The sequence below is a fragment of the Macrotis lagotis genome, chromosome 5, assembly GCF_037893015.1.
Source record: "Macrotis lagotis isolate mMagLag1 chromosome 5, bilby.v1.9.chrom.fasta, whole genome shotgun sequence".
Lineage (NCBI taxonomy): Eukaryota > Metazoa > Chordata > Mammalia > Peramelemorphia > Peramelidae > Macrotis > Macrotis lagotis.
This window is the reverse complement of record NC_133662.1, coordinates 184596618-184618615: the sequence shown is the minus strand read 5'-3', so window position 1 is coordinate 184618615 and position 21998 is coordinate 184596618. Positions and strand designations below refer to the sequence as shown.

Below are 21998 nucleotides of genomic sequence, written 5' to 3'. Positions count from 1 at the left end.
GTTTTTTTGCAAGGCCATGAATGGGGTTAAACAGCTTGCCCAAGGCCACACAGCTGGGTAATTATTAAGTGTCTGAGGCCAAATTTGAACTCAGGTACTCCTGACTCCAGGGTTGGTGCTCTATCCACTGTGCTACCTAGCTGCTCCTGCATATACTTATATATGTACTTGTATCTCCTGATAGAACTTAAGGTCATTGAGAACAAAAATTGTTTCCAGATTTGTATTTGCATTCCAAGCTTCTAGCACAGTTCTTGGAACACTAACTTGTTCAGTACTGAAAAAAAATTTTTTTCCCTTTCATCTCAGTGCTGAATATTTGGGTCAAAATACAAATTTCACAAGGAATCAATTATAGTTGCAATTTGTGTTAGTTTCTTCCCAACTACCTTAAAAATGCACCTAAAATTACTAAATAGTATAAAACTGGTAGAAAAAAATGTGTTTTTTTTCAACTTAACATGCTCCAGCACTGAATGACTTAATAAATTGTTGACTAGAAATCTTAACTTTTTTGTGTAATTTTAATGGGTATTGAGGTGGGTTTGGAATTATCCTTGTTACCTTCAGCTTGTGTAAATTTGAATACTGGAGAGGAGAATTTGGACTCTCTTTTGAAATTATAAAGGGCATGTGTCCTTTGAATACATCTCATTTAAATATAAGGTTGGACAACAGACAACAGCTCCATCTGTTGGGTAACTTCTCAGCATGCACATCCACCAACCATCGTATTTTTAATCAACATTGGAAGGTCAAAAAATTAACTCTGTAAAAATATAGATTGTCCCTATATTCATTGATGATTTTTTCTAGCATTTGGGGATAGTCTAAAATGAAATTCCTATTCAACAGGACTTTGTTTTGAACATTCAGTCTCAAGGATAGGGGTTTATCAGAATAAATTAAGAGTGTTTTGCATAAGGCAGGCATGAAGATCAACCATGTCCTTTGCAGTCACACCACGTATTTGTGTGACTGCCTGCCAGTCCATTTCCAGGGATGTGGTAGAGAGATGGGAATTTATCCTCAGTTTAAAAATGACATTATTCTTGAAGATGTTTTTAGAATTTGAAGACTACAAAATAATATATATGAACCAGGGTTTAATTTGTAGGACTGTCTCCTTGGAGCTAGTTTTTGGTGGTGCTTTTTGGTGGTTAGAGGAAAAAGAGGCTGACAAATGAACCCTTCCCTGGGTAGAAAGGCAAAAGGAATCAGAGGGAGAGACTCAGTTTTCCAGAGTAGAGACTTCAGAGTTTAGCTAGTTCAACATCCACATGAATAATAAAGCTCTTCTGAAGTCCAGACAAATTACCAGCCCACTCATAAGTGAGAGAACTCATTATCAATACCACTACAAGGTCATCTTCCAAACATGATTAGGGTAAAGCAAAAGAACTATGTGTTCTCAAATGTCTATAGCAAATCAGTTTGTGGTGGCAAAGAACTGGAAATTTCTGGGATGTCTATCAATTAAGGAATGGCTGAATAAGTTGTGGTATATGATTATGACAGAACACTACTATATAATAAAAATGGTGAGGTTGGAGATTTTAGAAAAACCATGGAAAGACTTACATGACATAATGAAGAATGAAATGAGCAGAACCAAGAGAACATTTACATCACATATGTAATTTTAATTTTGAGAGTTCCTGAGTCAGGCTTTGACTGCTCAGAGTGAGAATATTTCCTTCACAGAATGCTCCATGGAGAGAGGGAATGCACCAGGGTCACTCTGAAGCTAGAGAACTAAAGCCATGCAATGAATACAGGTTTGGACATTGCCAAATAGACATAACTAGGTGGCACACTAGATAGAGTGGTGGGTCTGGGGTCAGAAGGAGCTGAATTCAAATCTAATATCAGACACTTCCTAGCTATGTGACCTTGGGAAAGTCACTTAACCTCTCTATCTGCCTCAGTAAAGTGATTTACAACTCTGCTGTCTTTATTTTGTAGCAACAGCATGAATATTTTTAAGTAAAAGGTAGTATGTCATCTCCAAAGGGCTCTAAAGAGAAGTCACTCATCTGAAAAATGGGGATAATTCCATCTATCTCTCAGATTTTGTTGTAAGGATCAAATGGGATAATGTTTAATGCCTAGAATATATATATATATATGTATATATATATATATATAATTGCTTATTCTCTTCCCCTAGTTCTGCATGATGTTATTGTGAGTGTGGGTCAGAGGTGAACGAGAAATTTTTGTCTTGTAGTACCTCAAAAAAGAAGTGAAATTGAGTATTTTAGTAACTTCTTTCCCATCTTCATTAAGTTCTTTTCAGGTTATGTACTTTCTGGGGTGAAGGAAATGAAAAACTTTCCTATATCTGATTCCATATTGAACATTTCATATCTTTAAGGGAAAGAACCCTGTTTCTACTTTAAGGGAAATCCTACTCAGAAGCTACAACCAGGTTTTGTTTTTAGAGATTTCCCTTCCATCTGCTACTTAAAAACAGTAGCACGTTGAATTTGGAGACCAGTATAATGCCTACTGACTAGCATGGTAGGAGATTTGATGGTATTATCTTGGCATCATCTTTGTTACTGTTCTAGTATTCTTTTTGCCAGATTGTTGGCGAATCAGTTGGTGATTGATTCAATGATCCTTATGAACTAAAGCATTACTTTTTGGGGTTTGTGCTCCATACATTCTTAAGTGGTGGTTTCATTTTGTTTTAGGTTTTCCAACTTTATGCTTCAGATCCTAAAAATAAAATTGCTAAATTCCTAAAAATATTCTACCTCAAAATGAACCAGGAAAATACTTGACTCTAGTGATCATTAGCACCAGCTCCTATTTATAAAAGGCTAAAGTTGGTAAAGTACTTTGCATACCTTATTTCTTTTGATCTGGACAACAATCCTATAAAGTAGGTGCTGTGATTATCCCAATTTTACAGAGGGGTTAGTTGACTAGTAGGGATCTGAGGTGGGGAACAAATACAGGTCTTTCTGGCTGCAAAATCAGCACTCCATGCAGTTCACTTATGTTTATGTATATGAAAAGCTGCATTGATGTAAAAGAAATTGAATTCAAAGCCAATTAGGAGATGGAACTTGCCAGGTTAAGGTGGGCCATGAAGACCCACATGAGAAGAATAATCATACCAAGAGAAGCATTATTATAGCTGGTTCCCGAAGTCCTGGGGCTCTACATGAATTGACATAAGATAGGACACAACATGGGACTTTGATAGATTTTGACAGTCGATTAAAAAACAGTTCATGCAGATTTCCTTAATGATTTTGAAGCTCTTTGGATGATCATGTGATGATATTGTTAATTATACCCAGTGAAATGATTTCCAACTCTGCTTACTTTATTTTGTAGCTATAGCATGACTATTTTTATTTACGTAAAAGGTAGCATATAACCTCTAAGGGGCTTCTGGAAGTCACTCAGAAAGTTGGAACTTGAGTAATCAAGAAAGGAAACTAATTTCAAAAAATGTTAGCCATCAAGAAATCAGCAGTAGATATATTTTAATATCAGCTCCAGTCCTAGCTTGAAAAAATAAAAAAAATGAAAGAAATTGAATTTCAGTGTGCAATCCACATTCCCTAGTAGGTTCATTTTTGGCAGGTTGTTTTTGGCTCAAAATGCTAACATATGCTGACACTTTGGGGCCAGCAACTACAATGCCCCCATGATTTTATTTGCATATGTTACATTTCCAGTCACATTGAGCATCTTCCAGTAATCCTCTAGGACTCCAGGAAACAAGACTACGCAGAGTATTTACATGTACAAGTCACCTATTTTAATTTTACTGGCACTGTGATCTCTGGCAGTATAGCTACTACAGGAAAAACTGATTTATGTCCTATGTTGTAGCAACTGAAAATCCCTCTTGATGGGTTTCATCGCTATCAACAGCAGCAGCAGCTAGCATTTCTATAGCAAAGTGCCATATAAATTTAACAAATAAGAAGTCAGAGAATCACAGAAGCTAGGACTGGAATGTGACAATTGGTTGAAGAGCCCCCACACAACACCTCAGAAGAGATGAGGAAAACCAAATTCTAATACTGTGATGAGTTAGGTGCCTATCAGGATATGGCCAATCTCTGACCAGCCAGGATCCAAATTTGCAAGTATGTTCAGTTCTAGTTAGTTGCTTGAGAAAAATAAAAGGGAAGAAGGAGAGGAACTGAGGAAGAAGAAAGAAAAGAAATCTACTTATTCTTTGTTCACAGTTCTTTCCCCAGTATGGTCCATTTCCCTGGAATGCATTCTTTTCACCTCTACTTCAGCCTCCAAGAAGGCTCAATTCAGGTGTTCCTCTGTGCTAGGTTTCCCTTCCATATCAAATTATTTCATTCTTATCTACTTAAATGTTGAATTGCCATCTTCCTCCCACTTCAAAACATAAGTTCTTTGAGGGCAGGAACTAATTTTGTTGTTTTGGGTTTTTTGTATTATTGTATATACATATACTATATATATATATATATATATATATATATATATATATACACACACAGTATATGTTTGTATTATTTCATATAGGAATGCCCTTAATAAAAGCTTGGTTAAATTTAATTGTAATGAAGAAATTACAATAACTAATAACTAAAAATATGTTAAAGACAGAAAATGAAGAAGAGTAATATCAGTATTACAGGCAGCAAGGGTTGAACTGCAATATAGTATTTCCTAAATGGGGTGGGTCAGAATATGTTTTTGTTCCCTGATTCCCTCCCTCTGCCATCTTTTGAAAAGGTAAAAAGACAAAACTCAATACAATATGCAATATGTGTGTGTGTATGTACACATATATATGTGTGTATATACACACACACATACATATATAGTCATGTGAAACAACTCATTAACTATGTCCAAAAGAGAAAAAAAGAGAAGAAAATGTACTTTAACCTACACTCTGAGACCATTAGCAATTATCTTGGAGGTATATAACATGTTTCATCATGAATTCTTTGAATTTACAATCATTTTGTGGATCAGAGTTGCCAAGTCTTTCAAAGTTAACTATTTCTATAATACTGCTATTAGTGTATAAATTGTTCTCCTGGTTCTGTTTATTTCGCCCTACATAACTTCATATAAGTCTTCTGGAGATTTTTTTCTGAAATCGATTCCTTCATACAATAATATTCCATCACATTCATATGTCATAACTTGATCTGCCATTCTCTAATTGTTGGACATGTGCTCAGTTTTCAATTCTTTGCCATCACAAAAAGAGATGCTATAAATATTTTTGTACATGTTGGGTTTTTTTCTCTTTCTTGATGTCTTTGGGGTATAACTCTATTTAGTGGTATCATTAGGACAGAGGATATGCAGTTTAATAGCTTTTGGGGTGTGGTTCCAAATTGCTTCCACAGTGGTCAGGCTAGTTCATAGCTCTACCAACAATGAATTAATGTATATATATATTTTCTCCCCACATCCAATCCAGCATTTAATTCTTTTCCTTTTTGTTTATTAGCAAATCACTTGGTTCCTCCCCCCCTTTCAGGAGTTAGTTTGTGGCTTGTTCAACTTTTTTCCCCATAACATTCCTATAGCATTTCCTATAGCATTCCTATAGCATTATTTAATATATTTAATATTCTATTATTCCTGGCAGTTTGCAGTTTAAGAAATATTCAAGCATTGCATCTAGAAATTCTAGATCAGTTTTATTGGCATATAGTTGGACAAAGTGGTTCCTCATAATTGCTTTTATTTCTTCTTCCTTGGTTGTGAATTTATCTTTTTCATTTTTTATACTGGTAATTTGTTTTTTTCTTTCTTTTTTAAAAATAAAAAATATCCAATGACATCTTTTTTATTAGTCTGATGACAGTTTTCCTTACAATTTTCCTAATTTCTTCTTTGGTTTTCAGGATTTTAATTTCAGTATGTAGTTAAGGAGTTTTTAATCTGTTCGTTTTCTAGGTGTTTCTTTTTTCTTTTTTTATTTGCATACCCAATTCTTTCAGCAGCTCTTTATCTCTTTCATTGGTGGAGGTATTTAGAAACATGAATGATCTTATTTATTAGTTAACTGGGTATTGCTACATTTCACAAACTTTTGCATGTTGCCTCATTGTTGCCATTATCTTTAATGAAATTATTCATTGTTTCTACAATTTGTTCTTTCATCTACCCATTCCTTAGGATTAAGTTATTTAGTTTCCAGTTAATTTTTGATTCATGCTTAAAGACCTTTTATTGAACAAAATTTTTATTGTGTTATGTTCAGAAAAAGATGCAACTTTCAGTTTCCTTTTATATATTATATTTCCCCATTAGATTGAAAGTTCTTTGAGGCCAGGAACTATCTTTCTTTTTCTTATATGTATCCCTAGCACTCAGCATAGTGCTTGACTCATAGTTTAATACATTTTAATTGTATTCTTTTATATTGTACCTGAAAAAAGGCTTCTAGAATGTTAAGTTGCACCTCTATGGAGTATTTATTGAAAATTGGCTAAAATCAAAGATGGTAGTTGAGTTGTGATTGACATTGCACAAGAGCCACCCCTACTGATGAGCTCATGGAGCCACTGTAAAAGTCATAGGACTTTGGGAATAGAAGGGATCATAATATCTAAGCAATCAGTTTGGAGGTATACATTCTTTCCTTGACTTTTGCATAATAGAAACAAGTCATATTTAAAAAAAAACATTCTGCCAGATTTGTCCCAGGGTTAGTAAACACTTACTTATGGCTGACATTGTTATTTTATAGTGGTAAATGATGAATGTAATAATGATCTGGATAGTCCTAGATCATTAAAGATCAAAATAAGTTTGGGGTAAATTTAATGCTAGATTGTATACCTGATTCTTTGAAAAATATTAACATATTTCATGCATGATATATCTCTGTTAAATAGAATATCTGATTGACTAGAACATTTAACTTCCTAATCATTTCTTTCTTGTGTTGGTAAACAGGAAGTCACTAGGCTACTCATTCTTGAAATCTAATACTTTATCCCCCCTGTTTCAGAACATTTAATAGTTGGCAATAGTAACAGCTAGCATTTAAAACAGCACTAAATATATTGCAGGTACTGTGTTAGGCATTTTACAAATGTTATCTTATTTATCTTCACAACAAACTTGGGAAGTAAATATTATTATTATTGCTGTTTTACAGTTGAAGAAACTGAGGCAGATAGAGATTTTCTTGCCCAGAGGTCACACCATTAGCAAATGGTAAACATAATGTTTGTCCTTCATTCTTGAAGAAGACCATGACATCAGGGAGCTGATGTCATGATAAGCAAATGATTTGGATTTGAGTGAGGGAGTGCTGTGCTAAGTCACCAGTCTCACTTTCTCCTCCAGAGCCAACTGGGTCCAGTGGTCAGATATGAATCAGGATGTCTGTAGCTGGCACTGGATGCAAGGCAATCAGGGCTAAGTGACTTGCCCAGGGTCACACAGCAAGTCTGAGGTTGGATTAGAAATTCTGTCCTCCTGACTCCAAGGTCAGTGCTCTAACCATCTGCACCATCTAGTTGCATCCAGTAAACATACAACCAGTAACTGTTTGAGGTATTTTTGAATTTATGTCCTCCTGACTCCAGGTCCAGCACCAAATGTAAAATACTCATCACCATCATCATCATCATTATTTTATAAAGTACATCTTTTAATTTAAGAATATCTCAAAGGACCAGTTTGCCTCAACTGACAGTTATATTTTGTATATACTAAGAATGGAGGGATTGAAACTTTTGTTTCAAAGTAAAATGAGAATATCTGCTTGTAACTATTTTCATTTAAAGTATATTTGCACAAAAAATTATAGCAAAATTATAAAATTATTTAAAGAAATCATTGACATGCCCGGTTATTCAAGTGTAAAATATCCTAAAACCTTTTTCTCATGGTCATGTTGCTTTTTACTTTTGCAAAGATGAGACATGGTCCTATGTATTTTCTCTTTTCTTCATAAGCTTCTGTATGTGCTTTCTTGTCTTTAGATTCTCTAGAAGATTTTCCTTGCTGTTAAATGATGGGATTGAACCAAGTGATCTTCAAACTCTTTTGCAGGTCTAAAATTCTAACATGTATTTCTTACTCTGAACTCTATGTTAGGAAATCTTAAAACATAGCCACCACCACCACCACCACCACCATCAATATCTTAAAATCTACCACCATGGGGCAGCTAGGTGACTCAGTGGATCGAGTACTGGTCCTGGGGTCAGGAGTACCTGAGTTCAGATCTCCCCTCAGACACTTAATAATTACCTAGCTGTGTGGCCTTGGGCAAGCCACTTAACCCCATTGCCTAGCAAAAACCTAAAAAAATAAAAAAATAAAATCTACTACCATAATCTTGACACCTTTTTTTCTAAAAACAATTCTAAGCAAGGGTGTGTCAGACATTCTCAGATTTCTGTTAGTTTTAAAAATGAGGTCTGAGAAATAGAATTGGAAGCCCAATGCAATATCATTTTCATTTCATATATTTATATTACTAACTTTCTATACTTGTTTCCTGTTTGGATTTAAAGTCATTATCTTTTTTTTTTTGGTTTTTGCTAGGCAGTGGGGTTAAGTGGCTTTCCCAAGGCCACATAGCTAGGTAATTATTAAGTGTCTGAGGCCAGACTTGAACTCAGGTACTCCTGACTCCAGGGCCAGTGCTCTATCCACTGTACCACCTAGCTGCCCCCCATTTTTAATAATTTTTAAAGTTAACTGTAGAACAATTTTTTTCTCTGCTGGGCTTTCCTGCCTATCTATCTCTGTCTCTGTCTCTGTCTCTGTCTCTGTCTCTGTCTCTGTGTCTCTGTCTCTGTCTCTCTCTCTGTCTCTCTCTCTGTCTACCTCTACCTCTCTCTCTCTCTCTCTCTCTCTCTCTCCCTCTCTCTCTCATCTCTGTCTCTGTCTCTGTCTCTATCTCTATCTCTATCTCTATCTCTATCTCTATCTCTATCTCTATCTCTATCTCTATCTATCTCATCTATTTAAATTGCTCATCATTTCCCTTCCCCTACACATAGAAGAGGGAAGGAGGAGAGCCTGTTTTGTTGTTGCTGTTTTCTTTCCAATACAACTAAAATGGCAGAATGGAACTATTGTACTCTACTTGGTTGTGAGTCAGATGTAAACATTTTAAAGATTTCTCTAATACAAGAGAAAGTCATGGATTCTGAGGAATGCCATCACTGTGGGCAGTTTGATATCAGGACAGCTTTATTTTATGAATTAAATAATACATAAAATCACTTGGTGATTGATCCAAAAATTATGATTTCATTAATATAGGTAGTTTGCTGTCTGCCTCAGTTTTCCCAAATGCAAAATTGTGATGATGTCTCCCACTTTATAGGATATTAAATGATATTTATAAAGTCCTTAATATAATGTCTGACACCAGACTCTCTATGTTCTTAGAATTAGCTGATGCAGTGAAAGATTTAGTAACTTGTTGAGTATCACACAGTTTCTGTATATCATAGATAGATCTGAAATTCAGGTTCTCTCAACCACAACGCTGGCTTTCTATACACAATGGAACATTACTTCCCTTCTTGGTGAAATTTCAACTTCTTAGAGATACAGTATTGAAATAATTCACTATAGATTCTGTTTCAATGTATTGCTAAATTTAAGGTTAGTCCTCAATCTCCATCAGTAGGAAGCTATGGCCCCCAACTCTTTAACAAAAACCTCTAAGTTTCAAAAAAACCCCCAAATGAATTATATAAAACTTTATTAATTTCAGTTTGCTGCTTATTAGGCCATGAGAATCCTTACTGTGATTCATAGGATTGTACTTAAATGCATATACTTCACCGAGTCATTCTCATTTGTCTAAGGGAAGGGTCCTTATTAATCACAATTAATCCTGAAAGAAAGAACAAAAAGAAAAAAAAAATCAGTAAGAATCCAAAGCATTGTGTGTAGCATATTCTCCCCCATTTTACTATTTATTTGATATTATTTAAAAGGCAATTATACTCCATAGCCTTGACATTGATCAAAAGTTTTTGTAAGCTAAACAAAGACATGAATTAAAATCTGTTAGAGACTTCTTGGATATTTGTAATTGATTTTATTTATTGCCTATAAAAGAAAACCTGATTTGGGGGTCCTGGAAATGTTTTCAACTTTCAAATCTATTTTTCCCACTCAATGAGGTGTCAATTATATAAAAAAAATCATAGGAGCAAAGATTTAGAGCTGAAAAGGACCTTAGAAGTCACCTAGGTCAATCCCAGTGCTCTATTCATCATATCATACTGTCATATCCTTAGAACAAACATCCGATCATATCTCTTCTCTCCATTTCCACACCCATCCCTCTCCACCCTTATTTTTCTGGAACTTAAAGGATTTATCTTTAGGATGGAAAATACTATTCTAAGTTCTATATTATAATTGATTTTGTGCTAAACCAATTTGTTCTGGTTGTCATAACATAACTATAAAATAATAACTAGCTTTCATATTTGTCTCATTACATTTATAATCATGCCATGAGACTTTTCAGTCTGAGGCAAGATGACTGAGAAGTGAATGAAAGGTAGTACATAATAAATATATCTTTAATGGTACATTTTCTTTTTTAATTAAATTTTTCCCTTATTTTATTTTCTCCAGTTACATGCAAAAACAAGTTTCAGCATTTACTTTTAAAACCTTGATTTTAAATTCTCTCCTTTCCTCCCATCTCAAATCCCCCTCATTGAGAAACAAGTTATTTGATATAGGTTAGAAATGTGTAGTCATGAAAAACATTTCCATGATGTAAGAGTAAACACAACCTCTTCACCCCTACCCTTGCCCAAGAAAAGAGAAAACTCAAGAAAAATACAGTTTCAAAAAAAGTATGCATCAATCTGTATTCAGACACCATTATCTCTATCTCTAATTAAATTTTTAAAGTTTAGTTTAATTTCATTTATTAAGTACCTACTAGGTGCTTAAGTACAGAGAAAAGAAAGGCAGAAAAACAAGACAGCCTTCAAGGAACTTACATTTTAATGTGGGGGGACAACATTTAAACAACTATGTGCAAACACGATGTATGATATATGAAGCCTCTGGCCAGGCCACCAAAAAAAACCCCTCCCTAAAAATTCTAAAATGCAGAATTTGTCATTCTTCATAGTTTGGAAAGACAGATCAAACTATCATGAGATCTACTTTTAGGGTGGTAGAGGCTTTAAGAGAATGAGAAGTGATGATTGCCACAGTTATAATTCCCTTCCTTACGACCTTTCCCTACAAGGATCAAGTGGGAGGTGTGCAACTGTGTGTTTTTATAAGCTCCAGTAATAGCATAATGGAGACAAACCAGTTGAGAGTCACCAAGCAGTTATTGCTTTACTTCCACTTAATTTCATTTTAAAAACATATAGTTGTCAGACTTATTATTTCTCATAAACCTCCATGATTGACTGCCCTTAATTTCTGCATCTTTATCACCACAAATAAGAGAAGATAAACATATTTTTGTACATATAGGATCATTTTTCTAGGGTTTTTTGATCTCCTTGGCCTATAGGCCTAGCAGTAATATTGTTAGGTCAAAGGATATGTACAATTTATGGGATATCTTCCTTTAATGTTATTTTGCCTTTGCATGAGGACATTCAGGAATAGAAACTTATCTCTTTATCTCTGTGTCCATTTATCCTTCTATCTATCTAATTTCTCTCTCTCTCTCTCTCTCTCTCTCTCTCTCTCTCTCTCTCTCTCTCTCTCTCTCAGAATGACTTTTAATCTCCAAGGTAGCCCATTCTACTCTAAGATAATTCTAACTGTTACAACATTCTTCCTCTATACTCCAACCTATTTCTCTGGGACTAATCAAATGAGTTTTAGCCTTTTCCCACACGACATCCCTTCTAATGTTTGAAAATAAGTTTTTGTGTCATCTTAAGTCTTTCCTTATCCCTGCTAAACATCTCCAGTTCTGTCATCTATAGTTTGGCTTTTGGTCTACTTACAATCTTAGTCACCTTTCTCCAGACATCCTCCAGCTTAACCAATTCCCTTCCAAAAATGTGGTACTATGAATACAGTATTCTGGAAACCAGGGCAAGATACAACAGAACTATCATTTTCTTCATTCTCCTACTAAATTCTGCCCAATATTATAATGTTTTTGTTGTCATACTTACACAGTTGATCATTTTTGCCCCTAAACTGCAGATCTTTTTTTCATTAAAAACTGTTGTTTAGCTGTGCCTTCCCCATCCTGCCATTGTATAATTTTTAGAACTCAAGTATGGGAATGTACACATCCCTATTAAATTTCAAGTTATTAGAAGTGATTATTTTTATTATAACCTGTCACAATATTTTAGTGTCTTGGTTTTGTCATTCAATGCCATCTTTTCCAAGAAACATTTCCCAAACACTCTTAATTCTAGAGCCTCCCATCTATTAATTATTTCCTGTTTATCTTTCTCTGGCTTGGCTTTGCATATGTTTGCTTGCATGTTATCTTACTTATTAAACTGTAAGCTTCTTGAGGAGATTTTTGCCTCTTTTTTAAACCCTAGAGCTAGAACATAATAAGAACTTAATAAATATTTATTTATTAATTGATTCAACAAACTAGCTATTCTTCCTAGCTTAGTCATTGATAAATTTAATAAGAAATTTGTTTATATCTTCATGATCATTTAACAGAGAGTACTTCACTTTAATTAATTTTTTTCATCCGGAGTCTACTTTTTTGAAAAAAAAAATCATCTTGAGCCAAATGTGGTAGAACACCTATACCCTGTGCTACTGGGAAGATTGAGATTGGTTATCTGCTTTAATTTCGGAGTTCTGAACTACAGTAGAGCTAAAATCAATTGGGGGTCTATACTAAGTCCTATATCAATTTGGTGAGAGTAGAAGAGGAAACAGGTATCATAAGAAGGGGATATACCAGCCCAAATTGGAAATTGAGCTGGCAAAAGCCATATTCCATTGCACTTATAGCCTGGGCAACACTGAGCGAGTCAGTCTTAAATTTAGTAATAGTAACAGCAATATAATAATTCATATTGAATAAGTCAGTTTACCTCTTTGGGTTTCAGTTTCTCAGTCAGTAAAATTGAAAGTGTGGATTAGAGCATCTCAAAGGTCCTTCCATTTCTGAAGTTTTGGAAAATAAGTTTTTGATTGTAGGGTATATCTAAAATTCAATAAATGATAGGCTGGATTTTGTTCATCTTTGATAGCTTTCAAAATTTCAAAGATTTTCCCAGGAATAAGAAAGAATGGGAGATAATTTTCATATCTCAGAAAGTGATATCTCTATTTTAGCCTTTTCTTAAAAAAGAAAAATGATTAATATTTAGTACTGAGAATTCCATTATCCTGAATAAACACTTTGGACTATGTCAATATAGCACATTGAATAGGCAATTCAGAGAGTAAATCATAATGATTCACAGTAACTCAGACAATACTCTTATGTTTGAGAAAGTAAAGAGTAATGATTCAGAATAAGATTTGGTAACCTATAACTTTTATCAATTTTACCAATTCCCTTCCAAAAATGTGATGCAGGCCGATTTTAGTGACCTATTAGTCCAGTCACCAGGGACTTATCCTTAGTCTTTGTTTTTGTACAGTATGTTTAGGATCTACCATGGTTCTAAGCCTACAATTATTCCTCCTCAGAATAAGCAAAATCAGTTAAACCTTTCCTACTACTCTTCCCCAAGAAACTACAGACTTGGGGTGGACCTGCTCTAGGGAAAAAAAATTAAAGTAGTTGATATTTGTCTCCTGTGTTCTTCCTTGTCCCTTTCTATAGCTCTTTCCCACCACTTGGAACCTTCTGTTTCATGTTCTCCAGGTACCCAGTATCAATTAAATGAATTCACTCTATGGTGTGAATGACTCATAAACCTCCCAAAGAGCATTTGAATTTTAAAAGAGAAGTTTGTTAACCCAAATGAATCCCTAATTGGTAGAATTTCAAGCAATGTGAGAAAGTGAAAAATTACAAGATTTCTGAGGAAGATATTTTAAAGGGCAAGAGCATATCTCAGTTTTTAAAAATCATCTTAGTAAGCGATAAAGTAAGATCAGCCTCAACTCCACCTTAATCCACTGGGCAATTCCTGTAGTTTGCCACTCAGCACCCCCTTCCCCAACCAATACACCTCATTTTTCACATTGCATGTCAAGAACATTATTGAGGACTGTAGTTTGAAAGCTTCTCTCAGGATTTTGGCTAGAGGGCTCACAATTAAAACTAAGCTACATAACTGGTAGTAACAATTAGTATTTGAGCCATTTTTCTTGTGTGGGTTCTGGCTTAATACTTAGTATATTGAGTGTTCTCTTGAATGATATTTATGAAATATTCATAACTTCATGGGCACAACCAGAACATATGCAAGGCATGTAGAGCTATTGTAAACTGTATTTAGAAGGGAAAGGAGATTAGAGAAGTTTTACCAGAAAAAAAGTATACATACAACTCCCATTTCAAAATTTTCTCAGGGATAGTTGAGTTCTAACAGCAAAAATGGGCACTACAGTTTATGGGAACTAAAAATGATAGCAACTGTTCAAATGAGTCTTCTAATTGAGAGGGTGGGGAAGATCACAATCTTATAGAGAGGTTTACCTCCTCCAGTCAAGCCACCTGTCCAGTGAGGATTACATCTATAAATTACTGTTGGCCATCTGTCCTCTTCTGTGGAATGTAGAATTCCAGGGCATTGTTTTAAATGAACCAATTGCTGATAATTGGTATGGCACCAAGGACTGAGACCCCCAGAGAACACAGGACTATGCTGTGTGTGTGTGTGTGTGTGTGTGTGTGTGTGTGTGTGTGTGTGTGTGTGTGTGTGTGTGTGTGTGTGTGTGTGTTGGAGGAGACAGGTGGTGGTTCAACAAATGTTTGTGAAGTAAAAAAAAATAAAAAAAATAAAACTACTCTCTACTTTTCTATTGGAAGGCTGCTTCTATTATCTTGTTGGGTCTTTGGGTTCAGAGGACCATAGATTTAGTTTTGGATGGGACCTTTCAAGTCATCTAACTCACTCCTCTCATTTTACAGAAAAAAGAAACTATATAAAGATTGAATGACTTGCCCCAAATTATAGTGGTAATATTGGCAAATCTGGGATTTGAACTCATTCTTCTAGTGTTTTTTGAGGATGCTTAGAAATAGGTTTAATTTCCTCTACTTTAATTTGAAGGAACTCTTTGAAATATCCAGTTAAAAAGGTCTATAGATTTTTGAAAAGAGTTATGGAAAGGATATAGGGAGAGAGGACTCTCTAAAATTCTAAATGTCTTAACAGTTTTTCATTATAGATATTTGATTTCATAATTATTTGTGAAATCTGCCATTTAAAATGTGTCTCAATATATACAGTTTTATTTCCTTTAAATATTCCCATAAATTGACCATGTTAAGTTTTGAATTGATAGATTATTTGCTACCTGAAGTTTCTACAAAAAAATGCTAAGATTTATGTGGGCATGTAGTAGACCTCATGTTCTGAAGAATGTGCAAAAATCATCAAATTGCAAGAGAATTATGCTATTTTCTCAATCAACAAAATGAGAATTTAAAGTGCCTTTTTTTTCAATGACTTGGTGCTAAGCAAAGCAATTCAGATTAAGACCCCTGCCCCCCAGGCAATGATGCAGTCTGAGATTTACAATAGTATTAAACAAATGCAGGAATTTTAAAAGTTGTTTATAACGTGCAAGGAAAAAAAAGATTCTATTTAGTGCAGTGATGGGGCAGCCTCTGAGATTTGCATGGTAAGGGCAAAGAGTTGCATGATAAGGTTTATCACTAACTCTCTTATTCATCAGAGAAGGTTTATCTTTATCACATGTTGTGGATTTCTCTTGTGAATCTGACAGTTGATTATAAGGTAGAATACAATTTCAAATTGGTCTTGAAAACTAAGGATGCTTGTCTAAGAGAATCATAAAAAAGTAAGGAAAATTATTTTAGCTGTAGTTGCTATAAATTATTGTAAGTAGCTCTAAATTAACCAGTTACAAATATACTAATTAAATCATTTCTTTTCCTGTCTACAATGGAGCACTGTATAAGAAATGAGAAAAACAATCAAATATTTATGTCCTCAGGATTTAAAAAGGTAATAATTTTCCCCTGTGTGAGTGAGATTCATATCTCACAGGAGCAATGGGGAGAATGATTTCTTTTTTTAATATGCTCCCCAAATAACTTGATAAGCTGAGGTACCATCTTTTCTTCATGGTTTTAGATGTTCTTGAAGACTCTTGTCCCAAGAATAGCTATGGTAATGTGCCTTAGTGCATTGACTAATTTTCTATACCATAACACAATTCTCTGGAGATTTCTGGAACCATGCAAATATTTTGAATTATTAATATCTATGATAAATTGGTTTATTCTTTAAAAGAACTAAATTAGATAACAATGCCATGAAAATATTAAAATAATTTTGATGTAGATATGAAAATGTAAGCCCTTCCAACAATTAGACTTGGCCTCTTTAAAAGGCAAAAATGTTAATCCTTAGACTTTTTTCCCAGGTATTCCCTGCCTTGATAGAAAAGACCACCCCCCCCCAAAAAAAGAAAAACAACAACAAAAATCTTTCTGTTTACAATACTCAGTGTCAAATACCACTGTTGTCTCAGGAGACTTATTAGCATTCTATTCGTATGTGCATAAAATGTTGTCTGAGTCTGAGCCCAAATACACAAACTGAGAAATCAAAGGGAAATCCTTCACACCTTTTGCTGGTTTCATCCTGAACATGTATTTGTCTTAAAACAGCTTCCTTAAGGAATTTCCTCTTTTAAAAGAAACTTCTCTCCCTATTTAGCAGGACAATTGCCCCCTTCTTCCCTGCTTGAATCCTGAAAGTTACTCTGAAATTAGAGGTCTTGGTTGGTTTTCTTGGCCTCTCTAATCTCTTAGGTGAGTCTCTTTTGAAAACTTTTGAAAAGAAATTTATATGAAATTAATATAAATATTGTATTTGTGAGTAAAATGGTTAACTAAAACCACTCAGATTAATTTCATGTCAGACTTAAAGTTTGAGTTTACTTACTTGGTTTTGAGATCTAGTGAAAAAGAGATCTAACTGACATTAAATATTTTATTTGTCACCCAAAGCATTGTACACCTTTGAAATAGTCCAGAAAGCACAAAAACCAACACCAAAAGTACAAGTAAGAAAATCATAAACTTCCAACGCAAGGATTGCAGATAATGTTATTTTTCAGTTAATTTTAATCATTGTTACTGGCAGTTAGCTTTTTAGTACCTCTGAGTAGGAACTCAAACAGTCTTCTTCATAGGAATCACTCTATTCTCCAGGGTTGATTGGATTAATGAGTCCTGTCTTATAGACTCATGATTCCCCACTTTCTCCCAGAATCATAAAATCTTAGAGGTGGTCTTGTGCAAACCTTTCATCTTACAAATGCAGGAACTGAGGCCAAGTGAGATAATGTGTTTTGCTCAATGGCATATGACTGGTTAATGACAAAACCATAACAGAACTTAAGAATCTTGATTTAAAGTCCATTGATCTTTCTACTATTTATCATCCTTCAGAAATAATTAATTTGAATCTCTAAAGATCCTTAGATTGTTGTACATTCATTCATTCATTAATCCATCAAATATTTATTGGGGTTTATTAGGAGTAAGTTATGGTCTCTATATTTAGGAAGTAGATTTAATCTACTAGAAAATGAAGACAATTGAACAGAAACTTATTTTTTTTTAGGTTTTTGCAAGACAAATGGGGTTAAGTGGCTTGCCCAAGGTCACACAGCTAGGTAATTATTAAGTGTCTGAGAGTGGATTTGAACCCAGGTACTCTTGACTCCAGGACCGGTGCTTTATCCACTACGCCACCTAGCTACCCCCAGAAACTTATTAAAAAGGTTGAACCTGTTAAGTGATATTGTGTAAGCAAAAAAGGAAGTTGAACCTGCTGAGTGTTATAAGCAAAATAGGAGCAAAGTGATATAAGTATTCAGAAAAGGTAGACTTGTGATAAAATTTATTTTTGGTAAACGTGTGCTTTGTGTTCTTATAGTTTGAAGGGTCATGGGTCTAAAGCTGTAAGGGTGCTCATAGGCCAGCTTGTAGATCTCCTCATTTTAAAAGTGATTGAGGCCAAGGGAGGTTAGGTGACAAATAAGATCATACAGATGGTAAGTACCAGACACAGAATTTGAATACAGGGCTTCAGACACTAAAGTCAGTCAATACTCTCCCCCAAGCATGATGTAGGATAGATAGAAGGAGCAGTGGGTAGAGTTCTGACCCTGAAGTCACTGACTCTGTCCTCAGACACTTACTTAGCAGTGTGGCATTGATAAATCATTTAACTTTGATTGCCTTGCATCCAGAATCATTTCTAATTATCCTGTTTCATATCCGGCACTGGACCCAGATGGCTCAGGAGGAGAAAGTGAGGCTGGTGACTTAGCGTAGCCTATCCTCACTCAAATCCAATTCATGTTCTTGTCATAGTATTACCTTCCTGATGTCATGAGAATGAAGGACAAACATCACCATCATCATCATCATCATCATCATCATCATCATCATCATCATCATCATCACCAACTGATAGAATAAAGATGAATTGCCAATAAAGGTTTACATGAGTTTCTATAGTGTAGAAATAGGAACATGACATTATTACTTTCTGTTCATTGTGCTCCATATGGAAAGCCATTATGCTTTGTTTAAAATAAACTTTTACTGATATTTTGTTTCTTATATTATCATAGTGATCTCTAGTAATATTTCTCTCTTCCTCACAAAGATCCATTCTAAAGAACAAACAGTATTAAAAAAACTCAGCAGAACTGAATGACACATTGAAAAAGTCCAAAAATGTATGCAATGTGCAATATCCGTGGACCTCCACCCTTGATGAAGGGGTGAGTTAAGAATGTCTCCTCATGTCTCTTCATTTGAATCATGCTTGGTCTTTGTAATTTACTTGATTTTTCTGGTGTGTGGTTTTTCCTTCCATTTATATTATAGTAATTTTGTATGTATTTTTCCCTTACCTATGCTTATTTCATTCTTTATCAGTTCATAGGTTTCAGCTTTCATATATATCGTTTTTATAGATGTTGTTATTCAGTCATTTAGCTGCATCCAGCTCTTAATGACTCCATGAACCACTACCACCATCTTTTTTTTAGGTTTTTGCAAGGCAAATGGAGTTAAGTGACTTGCCCAAGGCCACACAGCTAGATAATTATAAAGTGTCTGAGGCTGGATTTGAACTCAGGTACTCCTGACTCCAGGATCGGTGCTCTATCCACTGCACCACCTAACTACCCCCACCACCATCTTTTGATGGGAATCTACCTCATTTTCAATTCTTTGTTATCACAGAAAGTGCTTCTGTTAATAATTTGGTGTGTATGGGAACTTTCTTATTGATGGATATCTTAGGATATAAACTCACTAATGGAATCTCTGGTTCAAAGGATATGAAAATCTTATTTACCTTAATTGTACAATTCCAAATTGCTTTTGAAAATGGTTATACCATTTCATAGCTCCATCAACATTTGTTAGTGTGCCTGTTATTCCACAACCTCTCCAACATTAAGTTGTACCATTTTTTTTGTCATCTGATGATTTTCAGATTGTGAGGTAAAATCTCAGAGTTATTTTGACCTCCATTTCTCTTATTGGTGATTCAGAGCATCCTTTCCTAGTGTTGTGAATACTTTGCAATTTTCTTTTGGAACCTGTTTGTTCATATACTTGGACAATTTGTTTATTGAGGAATGGCTATAAGCCACATAAATATTTTTTGACTATGGAATCCTTGTCAGAAAAATTTGAAGAAAAGATATTTTCCTTATTCAAACACTTCTCTTCTCATCCTAGGTGCATTACTTTTGTGCAGAAGGTTTTCAGTTTCATATAAACAAAACAATCCATTTTACTTTTTGAAATTGGCTTTATATCCAGCTAAATAGAGCACCTACGGTCTGGAAGATCTGAGTTCAAATCCAGCCTCAGGTATTTGATGTTTGTCCTTTGTCCTCAAAGAAGAAGACCCTGACATCAGGAAAGTGATGCCTGTCAAGCAAGTGAATTAGATTTGAATGAGGGAAGGGAGAGGCTGTGCTAAGTCACCAGACTCACTTTTTCCTCCAGAGCCCCATCCAGGTCCAGTGACCAGATATGAATCAGGATGACTGGAGATGGCCCTGGATGAGAGGAGGTCAGGGTTAAATGACTTGTCCAAGGTCATACAGCTAGTAAGTGTCTGGTGTTTGAGGCTGTATTTAAATTTCAGTCCTTCTGATTCAAGGCCAGTGTGCCACCCAGCTGCGCTTCCTCAGATTTTTACTAGCTGTGTGTCCCTGAGCAAGTCATTTAACCCTTTTTGCCTCAGTTTCATCATTGCAAAATGATCTGGAGAAGGAAATAATAAACTGCTCTAATATCTTTGTGGTGCCAAATGGGATAATGAAGAGTCAGTCACAACTGAAACAACTGAACAATTGTCTCTGTCTCCTACTTAAATATGTCAGAAATATATAATCTGCTTCTCTTTTTTTTGGGGGGGGGGGTGGTTGCAAGGCAATGGGATTAACTGACTTTGAACTCAAATCCTCCTGACTCCAAGGTCGGTGCTCTATCCACTGCATCACCTAGCCACCCCTGCTTCTCTTCTAATTAAAAAAAAAATCTGTTCTTTAATATAAAGGTCACGTACCCATTTAGAATGTATTGTGGAGTGTAGTATGTATTGACCTAAAGCTAATTTCTCCCAGAATGGGAAAAGCATATTTGATTGTCAAACCATTATTTGAAATAGTAAAAGTTGGAGCTAATGTGTGGGATAATGGAGAGAATTTCAGATTTCAGCCCTGCTATGAACCACATGGTTTTGTTGCTTTTGTCCAGGTGTGAGATTTCATGAATAGAGGGAACTTAGGGCTTAATAAAGTGTGAAATCTCAGGCCACCATAGCAAATAAGCAATTTGTTTGTAATATATTGTTTTAAAAAGTTATATAAGGCATTAAGAGGTTTATTGGTTTTCCCTTGAACACATAGAGAGTATGTCAAAAGTAGGACTTGAATCCAGGACTTTTTGATTCCAAACTTGGAACCTTTATCCATGCCACCACAATATTTCTTTTCTTAGGTAAACCACTTAACCCTTTTGACCCTATTCCAATCATTGTAGTACTTTCTAGCTCTAAATCCCATGAAATATGGAAGGATCACTTCTCACACCATGGTGTTTGGCAGTTTATAAGATATTAACAGAATTTTAAAAAATTATTGATAATTTTTATTTTTTATTATTATTACATTCAATTTCCAAATATATTCTTTCCTTTTTCTTAGCCCATATTCAAGAATAAAAAAGAAAATAAAAAAGCAGTTCAGCAAAACTAAGCAATATAGCATATGAGTGGCAGCAAATGCTGTGATTCATATTCATAGTCCCTTACCTTTTCAGAGAAGGGAGAGGGGTCCATTTTCTCCTCCCTTTGCAGCCCAACTTGGTTATTACAATTATACAGCATTGTTTCATTATCATTTTTATATCTACATTGCTGTAAAAGTGATATATTCAAGATGTTCCTATGTGTAAGATGTAAGTCAATTTCCGAAATGTATAGATGTGACTCAAGGATGGTATGGGTAAATAGTGCTTCATTGTAGAGTGGGAAAAGGGTTGTGCCTAAATTAGGTGCCTATATACCTGGGCAAGAGGAGAGACAGGAAAATCTATGACTCCCTGAGGCTAGGCAGTTTTTCTTTCAGCCTTCAAGAGGAGTATCTAGCTAAAATTATATTCATCTCTGGTCCAGAGATATAAACCTGGCTTGAAAAGGAAAAGATTTCCTTTATTATTCTTTTTGAGATGGTAGTTTTACCCTAGTTAGCTTAGTTCCTCTCCACCAAATACTAGTTACATAAAAGAATATAATCACAAATAGTGTTATTGCCATATATCACAAATAGTAGATAATACAGAAACCCATTTATCCATGAAAAATAGCAAA

At 34.9% G+C, this 21998-nt stretch overlaps 1 long non-coding RNA gene across 1 annotated transcript; it reads right to left on the bottom strand.

Moving 5' to 3' along the window:
* Positions 1-9733: 9733 nt before the first annotated feature.
* On the bottom strand, positions 9734-14652 carry LOC141489987 (uncharacterized). The gene is made up of 3 exons (XR_012469042.1): positions 14588-14652; positions 13026-13138; positions 9734-9847 (listed from the first exon to the last, which is right to left on the bottom strand). It is a non-coding gene; the product is annotated as an uncharacterized LOC141489987 (long non-coding RNA).
* Between the last annotated feature and the right edge of the window lie 7346 nt (positions 14653-21998).